This window comes from Prionailurus bengalensis, chromosome D4, assembly GCF_016509475.1.
Source record: "Prionailurus bengalensis isolate Pbe53 chromosome D4, Fcat_Pben_1.1_paternal_pri, whole genome shotgun sequence".
Lineage (NCBI taxonomy): Eukaryota > Metazoa > Chordata > Mammalia > Carnivora > Felidae > Prionailurus > Prionailurus bengalensis.
In genome coordinates, this window is record NC_057359.1 from 89,948,369 (window position 1) to 89,962,455 (window position 14,087).

Below are 14,087 nucleotides of genomic sequence, written 5' to 3' on the forward strand. Positions count from 1 at the left end.
GCGCGGAGAGGGAGTATAGGAGCAGGTGTGTAGGCAGAACGGGACCCTGGGAAACCTTCCAGGCTGCAGTGAGTAGGCTGGGGGTGGTGAAGGGACCAGTTACTGAATCTGTAGCTAAGGACCCCAAGTTTCTCCTCTGAGGACATTAAGCCCCAGTAAGTCTAACCCCTTGTGTGGGGAGTTGGGGCAGCTGCAGGGGGAGAAAGTCCCTGGAGTCACGAGCATTTTGGAAGAATTCAGAGAGATCTATGCAGGAGTGCCTCTGCCCGGGCCCCAGGTGCAGCAGAGCAAGAGAGGTGGAGGGGCATCAGAAGCTTTGGCTCACGAAGGCACAGGGCAGGGCACATGGGGGAACCCCAAAAGGCTATCCTGCCCTGTTTTCATGTGTCCACCAGGATTAAAGACCGGGGTTTGATCTGAGACTCCAGCCTGGTGAAGCCTCTCGTTGTGGTTACTACGGAGTTAAAAGCAAGGTTTCCAGGGGCGCCTGGGGGGACTCAGTGAGTTAAGCGTCCAACTTTGGCTCAGGTCATGATCTCCTGGTTCGTGGGTTCGAGCCCCACGTCGGGCTCTCCGCTGACAGCTCAGAGCCTGAAGCCTGCTTCAGATTCTGTGTCTCCCTCTCGCTCTCTCTCTCTCTCTCTGCCCCCACCACTTGTTCATTCTCTCTCTCTCTCAAAAATAAATAAACATTAAAAAAAAAAAAGAAAAACCCAAGGTTTCCAGGGATGAAGATGAAAGGGGTAGGGGAGAATAAACATCTGCCTTCGAAGGAGGGCCAGAGAAGGGGCTGCATTTCAGGACCACTTTCACAGCAATGCCCCGATCGCCCAGGTACATCCCGGCACCCACAGGAGATGGCATCGATAGGACGCTGTGGGCTAAGCAGCAGCCTGGGCCCCAGCAAGCCTCCTGAGAGCGGCGGGATGGGCATCTGCTCACCCCTCTCGGTGGTGGGCTCCAGGAGAGCCGGGCAGGGGAGTGAGGGCGCGGGCGGCTCACTCAGCAGTTCCCACTTCTGTTTCCACAGCGTCTTGCCCCGTCCCTTCCTTTCATCTCCTTTTAGGGGATACTGGGCAGTGGGCCTGTCATCGGCTGCTCTATTTAAGTCCCTTTATGAGGAATTTCAACTTTTCCAAGTCCACGTCCTCCAGGGAGCCTTTCCTGGGTCCTTAGGGTCAATTTCACGTCCTTCTCTCAGATCCTAATGGCCTCTTTACTTGTCTTATCTCTCCAGGACACGCCAGGTTCCTTAAAGGAAGGTTTATTCATCTCTGAATATCCAGTACCTACCATTACGGACAAGAGGTTTTATTTGTTGAATTTTAAAAATAAGTAAGGGGCGCCTGGGTGGTTCAGCTGGTTAAGCTCAGTCAGTTAAGCATCTGACTTCGGCTCAGGTCATCATCTCAAGGTTCATGGGTTTGAGCCCCGCATCGGGTTCTGTGCTGACAGCTCAGAGCCTGGAGCCTGCTTCAGAACCTATGTCTCCCTCTCTCTTGGCCCCTTCTCCACTCGCGCTCTCTGTCTCCCCAAAATAAACATTTAATAAACGAACAAATAAATAAATAGATTAAAAATAAAAGGCAGAGCAGACTGCAAATAAACACCAATGAAAGGTAAAGGACAGCAGAAGTCTAGACTCTGGTGGTTGGAAGACAGGAACCACTACCAGAAAATCAAAGTAACTTTCTCAAAAGTACTTTCTCATGTAGTAGGCCTCAACTTTCTTTCCGCACTTCACCAAAGAAGTTACACAGACGGTAACTAAGCATGTGAAAAGATGCTTGACGTCATTAGTCATTACAGGCACACAGCCACTACGAACCTATCAGAATGTCTAACATTAGAAAGACTGACCGTACCAAGTGTTGGCGAGGACACAGGGCAACTAGAACTCTAATCGCTTGGAAAAACAATTTGGCAATTTCTTAATGTTAAACATATACCTGCCACATGGCCTAGATACTGTATTCCTAAGTGTTCACCCAGCAGAAATGAAAGCGTACGTCCATACAAAGATTTGTACGTGAATTATTTATTAGCAGTAGTAAAAAACGAAAAACAACCCAAATAGCCAGCAACAGCTGAATGGAAGTGGTCATATCCATCCAGTGGAATGAAATACAGCAGTAAAAAGAAATGGTCTACTGATACATGCAACAATACAGATGAATCTCAAAATAATTATGCTGGGTAAAAAAGGCACATTTAAAAAAGTATCTACTGTGTGATTCCATCTCTATAAACTTCTAGAAAATGTAAACTAATCCATAATGACAAAAAGCAGCCCAGTGGTTACCGGGGTGGGGTGGAGGTGTGGGGTGAGCAGAATTATAGAGGGGCACGAGGAGACCTCTGGGGTGATGAATACGTTCGTTATCTTGATAACGGTAAGTAAGGCAATGATTTCACAGGTATATACATATGTCAAATTTTATAGACTTTAGACAGGTGCAAGAAAGCTCTTAAAAAATAAAGCTGTGAAGGGGCGCCTGGGTGGCTCAGTCGGTGGAGTGTCCGACTTCGGCTCAGGTCATAATCTCACGGTACACGGGTTTGAGCCCCGAGTAGGGCTCTGTGCTGACAGCTCAGAGCCTGGAACCTGCTTCGGATTCTGTGTCTCCCTCTCTCTCTGCCCCTCCCCTGCTCCCACTCTCTCCCTCGCTCTAGCTCTCTCTCAAAAATAAGTAAACATATCAAAAATTTTTAAAAAACCACTACAGTATAGCGTAAGCACAATTTTTATATGAGCTGGGAAACCAGAGTTTTCATTTGATTCGCTTTATTACAATATCCACCCTTATGGCGGTGGTCTAGAACCAAGCCTGCAACATCCCCCGGGTGTGCCTGCACCACCCCGCTGGCAGAATGTCCCCAGAGTGAGAACTGACCTTGACAGCTCACCCCAAGGACGAGCAGGCCCTGAGCTCAGAGCTTAATCGAGGTTGAGAGATTGCTTCCGAACAGAAAGGCAATGACACACTAAGCAAGCTTGGGGAGACAGTGTCTCTGAAAACAGGTTTTTTTCACGTTCTTACTTAAAAATCCTGAATGAGGACTATCAGAACGACTAGTATAACCAGATCAAAATCCACCCTGCCCTAAGAGTCTCAAGCTAAGAGATGGAGCCATTTCCCACTCTCTCCTGCTCTCATGTGACTGGGGTCACTGTTCTCGTTAGAGCTTATGGAACGGTTTTCAGCAAAGGTGAACAGAGAAACTGGCTACTGCTTCTTGATCACTCTCAACCCTAAATAGGGACTTTCTGGGCCAAAATCTACGGGTTACTAATAGCCTCAGGGCAGAGTGACAGAAAGAAAAAGACACACACATCAAAAGACCACTGAAATGACTCTCCATTAAGAAAGAACAGAAAGACGTGGGGGGGGGGGGGGGCAGGGGAACAGTTTCAGTTGCAAACAGCGTTAGATAGAAAGGCATAGTGCGAAATGGTGACTAACAATCCTGAAACTTTGGCTCTTTGTTATGCAAAAGTAGATTTTAAATAGTGCAAAGAGGAAAAAAAAACAAAGATCCAGCTTCTATCGGATGAGCTGTATGATACAACCACCCATTTCTTCCCTTCCTTCACCAGCAATGGCCAGAGTGATGTCATAACCACACCAGACAGCTGTCTTCCTGGATAAAATCACCTTGTAAAGGAGAAACACAATTAGCAGATACAGCGAAATATAATTTAAAAAAAAATTTTTTTAATGTTTACTTTTGAGAGATGGAGAGAGAGACAGTGTGTGAGCCGGGGTGGGGCAGAGAGAGGGAGACACAGAACTCGAAGAGGGCTCCACGCTCCGCGTTGTTAGCACACAGATCGACATGGGGTTCGAACTCATGAACTGTGAGCTCATGACCTGAGCTGGTCGGACGCTTAATTGACTGAGCCACCCGGGCACCCCTACAACAAAATATAATTTTTAAACCGATTCTGCAGGCTGCCACATTTGACTTGGTGCCTAATGGTCAAGTTCTTTACTATAGTTGTCTATTTTATGCGATTTCTCTTTGATTCAGTATCTAGGGAAGACACTGGGACTGAAGTTCCAGGCTGTGTCACAACAGGTCTGGGACAAACACAGGTCAGAACAGCTGAGAGTGAGGCCAGGACCAGAACCAGACAGTAAGAGGCTGCAGGGCCACCAAGAGGGGAAGGGCTGGGCGGGAGGGCTGACTCCTCCTTTGCTGGCCCTCCTCTGGTCTCCCTTCAGAACCACCCCCCCCCCCCCCAGTGGATTCTATCCACTCTGGCATTTTCCCTACCACCCCTACAATGCTGGTCACCAAAACCATTTCTTCAACAACAATGTAAGTTCCAGACTCATATACTAAAAACACTTTACTGTGAAAATATTCAGATACACTTAAAAGTAGATAAAACAGAGTAATGAACTCATCAACAGTATTACGTTCTCATCCCCCAGTTTCAACAGTTAGTAGCTAATTTTTATCATATTCTCCCCCCCCCCTCACCCCCACTCCGACACACATACTGTTGAGAAGGGGGAAGACGGGGGACCTTAACACGAGTCCGTCATATCCTTTCACTCAAGACTTAGAGCTCCTCCTTAGGAGCACGTGGGTGGCTCACTCGGTTGAGCGTCCGACTTCGGTTCAGGTCATGATCTCATGGTTCATGGGTTCAAGCTCCACGTCAGGCTCTGTGCTGACAGCTCAGAGCCCGGAGCCTGCTTCTGATTCTGTGTGTCCCTCTCTCTCTGCCCCTCCCCTGCTCATGCTCTGTCTCTCTCTGTCTCAGAAATAAATAAACATTAAAAAAATTTTTTAATAAAAAAGACTTAGAGCTCCTCCAACTTAACATGCTCATAACGGAGCTCATTCTGTGTCTCGTCTGTCTGCATACAGCAGGAACTCTGCACCTTTAGAGTTCCAGCCTGATCAAGCAAACACCTAGCCTGTAGAAAATGCCTGGGCAATGGTTACAGAGTGACAAGTATAAACACACATGCACGCACACGCACGGGTACATGCACACAGACACGGCAGGTGGCCAGACAGCACGAAGCAAAGGTCCAGACGGAGGTTCCAGCTAGTAAGACATGGTCCTGGACTTCCTCCTGGCTTCCTGCCATGGGCCAGCACTTCTGAGGATGGAAACCCTCTGGCTGAAGCAGGAGGGCAAAGTCATTCTGTCCATCGAAAGGATGACAATCAGCGACACGCTACAGATTTCAGCGGGCGGCTATTAGCAGAACTAAATACGGTCTCTCAAGGGGAGAAAAGGAGCTTCTATGACATCTATGCTAATGAAGCACAACGACATAGAGCATTTAAAACAAAATGTCCCTATATTTATTCTCCATAGACAGATTTTTGCATTAATATTTATGAGGGATTCCTCGTTGATTTCTCCCAGAGATTTTTCTCCTGCCCAAAGAGAGGGGATAAAAGATAAGTAACATGAACCAATTATCTTTTAAACAGCTACAAAGGACTACCTTATTTATCTGCATTCTGCTACTTGATTCATCGTCCTAATATACCACTTTCCATACACGGGCCCCTGCTCATGAGCCCCCCAGGGCCCGCGGCTCCCTGCAGGAACCCGCTGCAAGGCCTCGGCCCAGCTTCCGGGCCCTGCTTGCTGCCCGAGCCTCCAGATGCAGTCCTAGCCATCCTCACGCAGCAGGGCCACACCCACACCTCGAAGTCCCCGCCACCGCAGGCCTTTCTGTCGGTCCAAGTGGTACCTGGTTCCCGGCCATTTAAATACCCAACGCTCACATTTCTGATTTACTAATAGCCATGAGCAGTAAACATCTTGTCAAAAGGTGTTCTCAACCTTATCGCCCGGCGGCGGAGGGGGTGGGGGGTGGCACAGAGGGGAACCAGCCTGTGGTACTTGTCCGTTCAGCCAGTCGAGGCTGGACGGGAGACGCAGGGAGCCCTGGTTCCCAGGAGTTTCCAGCTCAACCAAAACATACTGTGGACAGTGGCAAATGCCACGGGAAGAGCTCCAGAGCCGAGCATCACAGCAGTGAGGAGTTGAGGGTTTCTTCCTGCCCAGTCAGTGGACCACATTTTTCTTGTCCCAGTGACAGGCCAGGAGAGAGAGAGAGAGAGAGAGAGAGAGAGAGAGAGAGAGGCAGAGACCCTTCCCTTCTCTACGTGCCAATCACACGAGCACATAAACACAGGAGAAAGGACGTTGCAAGAACTTTTACTGAGCGCGTTGTGTCTCCTCCGAGCCCCCACACGAGACACCCTGGAGAGCGAGGAGAGCGAGGCAGGAGGGCGGACCGGACGTCCGGGAAGACAAGTCTGCACCCTGGGCCTCAGAACGCCTTCTGATTCTATTTCGAGGCAGACGGAAACCGAACAACTGTGAAGAGCCACAAAACAGCAGGGGGAGCAAGTGAAATAGCGCTCACGAGGGGAGACTCTTACAAGGCAGCCGCGCGAGGCCCCGGGCCCCCCCCCCAACCCCGGCTCCCACTCGGGGGGCCGGGAGCACAGGCTGGCTCCGTGGAGCTCTGGACACCGAGGGAGTCCTTCCGTCACCGTCAAGATGGCCTGACACGTCACAGTGCTCTCCCTGCTCTCCCGGTCCCCATTACGAACCCCTGCAAGAGGCAGGCACGCCCGTCTCTACCAACCTTCTCACCTTTGTACAGAAAACTGGCTGAAACTAACAGACCGAAGATAATTTTGTTGACAAAACGGGGGGAGATGACGAATTAAGGAAGTGAAGATCCATACACACAGGTAACTCTTGCCGTGTGCACGTTCCTATCCAAACTCGGGACCCCAAAGAGATGTGGATACACTTTTTGCGAAGGGGCCAGTGTCTCTCACCGTTTCCGGGACACGGCGCCAGCCTTGTAGGGAAAAGACAACAGCAGCCCTGAGTCAGACAGCTGACGCACGGCTGGTGCGAATAAATGAGCCTGTGCGCTGCTGGTTATTGGAATCTGATCTCTCCCTTATTAATATGGTCCCGCAATGGAGACAAAGATTTCTCCATGTTCTAGAATGCAAACAATGTTTTAATCTTTAATTATATTCTCAATTTCAACTCTTCTGGAGAGTTACAGCCACCAAGGCCTAGGATTATTTCTTTATTACACAGCCTCTCAGTGGTATTTAATGAATATTGTTACTTAATACTTGCCGGTAGGGGAAAGAAGGATTTAGTGAGTTCCTCCTCGAGTTTTGATGACTTTTCCAAAACTCAGGAAACTCACAGCCGCCAAGTTCTCTATTCCTTTTCGGGGACACTCGGTACAGGCAGGACACCTGCTCGGCTCACCAGCCCAAACTCAGGAAGAGTCGGCCTGTGGAATAAGCATCCCAGGAGAAAGGGATTCAAGACACAACACTCTGCATTTCTAAAGCTCACGGCAATGAACCAGTGTGCTCCTCGTTCATGGTTTATTCACCGTTGGTCTGCTCGGAGGCAAACGAAACTCCAATAAAGAGGGATGCGAAATATTCTCGTTCAAGGGCTCCCATCATCATCTAAATGGAAGAATTTAATATAAACTTATCGACATATTACCAAATTCTGCCCTCGACGAAAATACCAAGATCCTCATGAGGCAAAACAAAAGCTCAAGTAGTCGAGAAGCAAATTAGGTCCCTGCAAGGAAGCACGTCCACAGTTGCTACTCAAACATCTGCATCAAGGTTTTTGGAATGGCAGAGCAACCTCAGAAACCTGGAGTTTCATATGTGTATGGCTGAGGGAAACAACACGTTAAAAAAAAAAAAAAAAAGTCTTGAAAATCGGCAACAGGAAAGATAACGATGTAATGGCCAGGAAGCTACAGGAAGAGGCCCCGGGTGTACTGCACTTCGTCCTGGCAGATATTGGCCTTGCTCGGTTGAAACACCAATGACCACGAGAGGCTCCCGCCCTCATTCATCACCATCGCCAAGGACAGATTTATGCCACTGCTTTGCTCTCTGCGATTCCAGTTGGTTTCACGTTAAGCAAAAGACAACATGAGCCTCTGCCTTTCAAGAACAGAAGCAGCGTTTACCACACATCTTGGAAAGAGTCCAATCATCTGTACAAGCACCGTGTGTAATTTCAAGTCGATGATCTTCCTGGGAATTAGCGTGCAAGGTAGTGGCGGAAAATGAGCCTCCGTCAGTTAAACTCCCACAGCCAAATTAGTGGCCCTACCGAAGGCAATCTGTTGTTCAAACACTGGAACCCCTAGGTGTATGTGCCGAGTCATTATCCCTGCTACCTCCTGAATTGGTGGCATTTCTTTCCAGCAACACTTGTCCCTGCGTGCTGTTTTTGTTACTCAAACCCAGGGTAGGTCATCCACGAACCGGAGCAGGAAGGCTCCCGGCACTCCGAAAGGTACAAGGTGATATCGAAACAGATGCAAAATGTAGAGGAAATGGTGCCGGCAGACTCCAAAGAACACCAAGGAACACCACTCTGCGATGAAACGGAACAAACCACTGACACGTACAACATAAATGAGTCTCCAAGCCATCACGTTGAGCAAAAGAAACTGGAAAGAGAATACTATGTTCTGCATGACTCCATTTATGTGGAGTTCTAGAAAAGGCAAGACTAGGGTACGGCGATAGAAATCAGAACAGTGGGGGCCTGGTCGCGGAGCTGGAGAGAAGCACAGTCAACTGTTTCGAGAAGTCACGCTGTCACGAGGAGAGAGTGGGGGTGGGAGCTGGCAGACGCGGGATCGTGAGCCAGGTCTTCCTACGGGAGGCGGGTCTGGGTGAGCATGTTTGCACACTGCCGGAAATAAACTAGGAGAAAGGGGAATCCTGACACGTGGGAGACAAAGGAGACCAGGGGACACGTGGCTCGGAGCAGCTGGGAGGGTGGACACACTGGACAAGAGGAAGGGCTGTTGCCGGTTGGCAGCATGGACCGTGTATCCCAAACGACTAGAGAAAAGGCAGCCCGTGAAAGGGAAGGTGCCCTTAATTTATTTTATCTTTTCAAGTTTATTTATGACTTATTTTGAGAGCAGGAAGGGACAGAGAGAGGGAGAGGGAGAGTCCCAAGCAGGCTCCACGCTCAGTGTGGAGCCCAACACGGGACTCGATCCCACGAACTGTGAGATCATGACCTGAGCTGAAATCAAGAGTCGGACGCTTAACCGACTGAGCCACCCAGGCGCCCCCAAAGTGCCCTTAAAAAATTTAGCAGTCAGGACCTTTCCAGGAAGGATAACGTGGCACAAAAGAAACTGCCTGTCCCCACGACTTCCGGGGGATGGGAGGTAGTATTTTTAAAAATAACATGTCTGTAAAACGATTTTTCCCTCAAATCGAAATGAGATCTAGGTGTGCAAAAGAAGAACACGTAAGTGTTCTTTTGCCTCGCTGCCCTGAGAGCCAGCATGTGTTCAGGCCGATGCCGGGCGCCACGGGCCATTCAGCCTGGTTTATGGATTAAAACCAACATCCCGTGTTAGCACAAGAGCACACGGGACAACGTGTCAGGGCACTGACACTACTGAGCGAGCGCAAACACGCTTCCATCTGACACACGCAGCTATCTCCACGTGCAACTTGCAGATCAGTCGAGTAAGACAGCCGCTCTCCAGCTGATCTCGATCCTACAAAGGGTCAAAAGCCCGATCGAGTTCGCCCAGGAACAGGGGACGCGGCTCCTTTCTGGCAACGCCAATGCCCCTTCTGCAAGAGACTTGACGCGAGCACTCGGGAGTCACAGGAGGGAGGTCGCTTCATCCGCTGACACGTGACAAAAGAGCTTTCATCACGGAACGGAACGACATCTTTGTCTTCCACCCAGCTTCTTTGGAGGAGGAGAAAAAGACGAATCATTAATCTCACAAATCGCTAATCCTCCGGGAACTCAGGGGACACTGAGTCTTCAAAGACTGCTACTGTTCAAGCCAACCGCATTTCAAAAACAAACACGCCGTACAAACCTCCCGCGTTCTTGCCGTGCCTGTGGTCTCGGCACACTTAGGCCGAGCACGTGGCCTTGTGTAGCCTTACTGCCATCCAGATGCCGACGCAAGCCAATGCAGAAACCCATCGGTCACCGCACTAACAGAGCTCCAGAGGAGGAGGGGTCCGGAGCCCAGCACTGGCCCTCCGCTGCTGACACATAAAACCTTTCCTTAGAATCCCATAAGCCTGTGCGAGAAAGCGTCGAGCTCTCTTAATAAAGTTCAGCCTCCATCCTTTACACCCGGCAGCAGAGAAATTCAGTGAAGTCTGGCCGGGCCCCCCCCTCGAAGCGTGGGTCCCTCTCAGCACCCTGCCCGTGGCCTTCTCGAGCACTTTGGGGTCGTATCCTCGGGACTTGGCACACGTTACCAGGATTCCCTGCTACTTGTTTGTTCCTCTCTTTCTGCTCAGAGCTTCCTGAAAGCCAAAATTCTATCTTCCTCATCTCCAAATCCCCAGCACAGTGCATAGAACTAAACGCATATAGGCCCTGAGAAAATATTTGCTGAGTAAATAAGTGAACGGAGCTTCCTGTGGGCTCAGCCATTCCTCCCTCTGTGCAAGGATTCTCTCCATTGGCAACTGAGGTGTGTTTTAAAATAACATCCTCAGATTCTTTCCACTCCTTCCTTCAAAAGGGAAAGCCTCATCCCCTCCCCTAGGACATGAGACTTAGAAATTCATTCCTAACCAACAGAATGGGGCGGAATGGATGCTGTGCCTTTGAGGCTGGGTCATAAAAAGGATAAAGTCCTCCTGGCTCTCGTTCTCTTAGATGGCTTATTCGGGGACAAGTCACCTACAGTCATGAGGGTAGTCAAGCGTCCTGTGGAGGGCGACTGAGGTCTCTTGTCGACAGCCGGCACCAACGTGCCCGCCACGTGAGGGAGCCACCGTGGACAAGACCTTCAAACCTCAGTCCAACCTCCAGATGACTGCATCCCTGCCTACATCTGACTGCAATCTTATGAGAGACTGAGCCAGGACCACCCAGTCTGCTGTTCTCAGACTCCTGATCCACAGAACACGTGAGAGATTATGTTTACTGCTGTCAGACTAACACGTTTTGGGGTGATTTGTTACACAGCGATAGCTAGCTAATGCAGCCAGCCCTGGAAGATTTGGGTGTTGTTTTATAAGGGATTTCCCTAATGACACAGTCAGTTTATGGTCATGTCGTGCTTATAACAAAAAAAAATGTTATAATCAGTAGTGTTCTGCCCAATACAACCATAACGTGTATGATTAATATGCAAATTTTATGTTCCGCAAAATCACACTAATGTCTAACAGCTACGCTCAGTAAGTGTGGAGATGTGATACAGGACATTACAATACAACCCTTTTTGGAGGTTGTTTCTTGTTTTTAAAAATTATATATGCATAGAAGTCGAGAATAATATCCATCAAAACCTTAACAATAACTTTCTCAGGGTGACAGTATTGTTATGTTTTCCTTTTTTTGTAATCTTTGGTTTCTATATATATATTACTAGTGGCCTATGTTTTCATTTTAAAATATTTTCTAATTCAATTAGTCCAGCAGCTATGTCTTATTGGTATTTCTATTCCTGACTCTAACACGGTAAGCACATAGTAGGCGCTCAATAAAAAGGCACTGAATGTCCTTTAGATATAGATCCTGCCTACTGGACAGGTCTCTGAAGGGATCCAGGATAACATGAGCCCCAAAAGCTCAATGATGTGAAAAGGCGGCAGTCAATTTTCACAGGAAACAGGCTACTAAGTATAGGAAATCATTCCAACGTTGTATTCTTAGGACACAGTAACCACTCTTCTCTTTGAAACGAAGTATTTTGAGTGATTTATTATAAATTTATAATGACAGTTGTGAACACCTTTTTTTTTTTTTTTTTTTTTGGCATGAGAACAGAGTCTGTTGATTGCCTCGGTGCTGAAAATAGTTTCTAAGTGTCCTCATAATAGCACGTCACCTGTAAACAGGTTTCAAGCCGATGCAAATTAACAAATGGCGAACAGATGGGTTAAGAGCTGACTTTTGTCAAGAGAGAGTCGGCAACAAACACTTTTTGGCTCCAGTCTTATGGGACCATTAGAAAGTCTTTCACTTCTCGCCAAACATCTTGCCTCAGTAGACAATCCATGTGGGGAAAATGACAAGTTACAAGGCCCATTAGACTACAGAGGACTGAAAGTTGGAGATTGGCAGAATCACCAAATCAACATACAAGAAACAACAGATAATGTTCCTTAAGAACCTTTCTGCCAGGGCGCCTGAGTGGCTCAGTCAGTTGAGCGCCCGACTTTGGCTCAGGTCATGATCTCCCAGTTCATGGGTTCAAGCCCCACGTCGGGCTCTGTGCTGACAGCTCAGAACCTGGAGCCTGCTTCAGATTCTGTGTCTCCCTCTCTCTCTGACCCCCCACCCCTTCATGCTCTGTCTCTCTCTGTCTCAAAAATAAACAAACGTTAAAAAATAAATAAATAAAATTTAAAAAAGAAGCTTTCTGCCAAAGAGGAAAAAAACTCTCGGTCTGGCATCCCTGAAAGTCTCTGAGGAACACGCACCTGTGCATGGTTGGTCCCGTTCATCTTATCCTGGAAGCAAACATTAAATTGTGAAGAAAACCCTAAAATCCTAGAAGGGGTGGTGTGAGTGTCTACCGGCGAGGGACAAGACCCCCAGAGGCATCCCCAGTGACCTCCCAGTTCTCCACTGGCCTTTCTGCACCAAATGTTTCCTCCTCGGAGAGGCCTTCTCAGACCCCCCCTCCACTTCCTCCTGATCTAAACAGTCTCCCCCGCTCCCACCCCTTACCACCCTACATCGTCTTTTCTAAGCACCAATCTTAACCAGAAATTATTATGTGAGCTTGTTACTTTGTTTAGGGGTGCTTTTTGTTTGGTTTGGCCCTTTCCCCCCAGCAAACAAAAAGCTTCAGGAAGGTGGGACCACATCCGTGTTGCTCATGACTGGGTCCCCACCGCCTAGGGCAGTGCCTGGCAGATAGTAGGTATGATAAATATTCGCTCCTCCAAAAGAAAAGAAAAGAGATCTTGTGTAAAGGCAAACAACCGAGTCTTACCCGGAAACACTGCTCAGGGCTGGACATTTTAAAAAGTATGGTTGAGGGGCGCCTGGGTGGCGCAGTCGGTTGGGCGTCCGACTTCAGCCAGGTCACGATCTTGCGGTCCGTGAGTTCGAGCCCCGCGTCAGGCTCTGGGCTGATGGCTCAGAGCCTGGAGCCTGTTTCCGATTCTGTGTCTCCCTCTCTCTCTGCCCCTCCCCCGTTCATGCTCTGTCTCTCTCTGTCCCAAAAGTAAATAAAAACGTTGAAAAAAAATTTTTTTAAAGTATGGTTGAGCCTTGAACAATCCGGGTTGGAAGTGCCTGAGTCCGCTTACACGCGGCTTTTTCTCCAATACGGTACTGTGAACGTATTTTCTCTTCCTTATGATTTTCTTTATAACATTTCTTTCCTCTAGCTTATTTTATTGTGAGGCTATACAATACGTTTAACATATACAATCAGTGTTCATCGACTGTTTATGTCATCTGTAGGCTTCCGGTCGGTATCAGGCTATCAGTGGTTAAGCTTTGGGGGAGCCAAAAGTTATATACAGCTCTTTGTGCCTGTATCGTAACCCCCGCATTGTTCAAGGTGTCAAGTGTAGTTTGTAACTGAGGATGTAACCAAAAGAGGGTACAACAGGAGGGCAGGACAGGCTAGGGAATGTGTCTAGAGTCCAAGCCAAGCCATTTGGGAGTACCGCCTCTCTATGGGGAGTGTGTGCGCTCACAGAAAAGCTATCAGCAAAGACTGGTGTGTTGATGTTTCTTTCTTTCTTTCCTTCTTTTTTTTTTTTTTTACAGAGAGAGTGTAAGCATGAGGGGGAGAGGGGCAGAGGGAAAGAGAGAGAATCTTAAGCAGGTTCCAGGCTCAACACAGAGCCTGATGCAGGGCTCGAGCCCACGAACAGCGAGATCATGACTTGAGCCGAAATCAAGAGTCAGACGCTCAACCAACGAGCTACCCAGGAGCCCCTGGTGTGTTTGCATTTCTGATTCCACATTGGGTGAGCCTGGCCTTCATCCACTAGGGCTTCTGGCACAGAACAACCCAACCGGGAAATGGATGAATCACCCGTGGCATATTCGA

The 14,087-nt window shown here is 48.5% G+C and overlaps 1 protein-coding gene across 5 annotated transcripts in view; it reads right to left on the reverse strand.

Annotated features, from left to right (window-relative positions):
• Positions 1-14,087, reverse strand: part of MED27 (mediator complex subunit 27) — a 234,075-nt gene that overhangs the window by 154,009 nt on the left and 65,979 nt on the right. The window lies entirely within an intron of this gene.